The following is a 1,626-nucleotide window of genomic DNA, read 5'->3' as shown; positions in this document are numbered from 1 at the left end:
TCACAGGCCAGAACAGAACTGGGCTGAAGGGTTCCGCCAGCCTGCTTATATAGAGCTCCACTACAAAAGCAACAGTAACAACTTTCTGTAACTATCCAGTCACTGAATGTCACTTTCAATTCCTTATTTGCATATGTGGACCTGAGTGAAAACTATCTACAGTATCCCCCTGCTGGCCCAGGGTGAGAACTTCAATACATAACACCTTTGTCCAGGAAGTGACTGCATGCCCTGCAAGTGTCCCGGTTTTCCAGGGACAGTTCCGGAATTACGAAAGCCATCCCAGCTTCTGATTTGATCCCAGAATGTCCCTATTTTCCCTGCCAGCACTGCCACTGGCAAAATCCAGGAGGAGGAGGAGCTGGTGCTTGTCCCAAGGGATGGTGGTTGCAGTGTTGGACTTTCTTCGCCAACCGAGTTTGCGCAGTGACTGGGGCGATGGAATAAAAACTTCCCTGCAATATTTTTTGCTTACTTTATTTTTAAATAATAACCGAACAGCTGCAACTCACCGCTCTACACCAGCCACTACCATACAAAGCATTTGGTCAACTTGAATACAGTTTTCAGAATAATTGATTACCCTATCACATCGCTGCATTCGGTGCAGTAGGTAAACTTCCTCTAATTAGTTAAATTAAGATACCTCAGGTGTGCTGCCATGCAGGTTATAATTACAAACACACACCTCTGAGTAGCACCACTGACCACCTCAATATTAAGAAAATCTAACATGCAGCAGCGAGGGAGCATCCCATGACCTCTTCACGGTTGCTGCTGCTAGCCTCCTCCTTAGGCAACTCGTAGTGGCTGCTATAGAGCGGGCAAGGAGGAGAAGCTGCCCCTTTCTAAAATATATATATTGGTGTGTGCTTTTCCTGGATTAACTCATGAGGATCATCTAGTCCAACCCCCTGCACTGCAGGAATCTTTTGCCCAATGCAGGACTTAAAAACTATAAGGTATAGCATATTTTTTTTCACCCCAGTGACTTGGATGGGTGAGAAAATACAGGACAGCCATTTTAATCAAAATTTGAGATGTATTAGTTAATAAAAATATATATGTCTGTCATGGAACAATATGGAAAAATATATATATCTGTCATGGAACAACCCCATTGAAGGTCACAGGGGCAACCCAAATCTTGTTGCTGGATGTGAAGGGGCCCTCAAAACAGTTCAAGCTTCAGGGCCAAACTCCATAGCCTGACTCAGTAGAAAGCAGTTTCCTTTGCTCGTATATTACTCTTGCAGTGGGACTTGCATTCTTGCATTTTCTGGGTTTGTGCCAGGTAAAGAGTCCGAGACGTTTTCTCAGGCCTTCTTTTTAAAACTTGAATTGATGGGGATTGAATTAGGGAACTTTAGCATGCAGAGCTGATGCTGTACCACAGAGCCAGCACCCCACCTAAATCCTAAAAGGGAGGTAAAAATAAAATAAAATAAAGGCTCTTTAATATTTTGTGGCACCTGAGCTTTGCCATGTAGTAACACTTCATGAGAATTTTTTATATGAAACGCACTGAGTACAAAGACTGCATTGTGTATGAACTCTTACATCTGGCAAGGAATGTAGAAGCATCATTATAGCTTTGAATCCATTTGCAATTGTAATTCATGGAAG

This window comes from Podarcis pityusensis (assembly GCF_964106645.2).
Source record: "Podarcis pityusensis genome assembly, chromosome: 14".
Classification (NCBI taxonomy): Eukaryota; Metazoa; Chordata; class Lepidosauria; order Squamata; family Lacertidae; genus Podarcis; species Podarcis pityusensis.
This window is presented reverse-complemented; position numbering follows the sequence as displayed.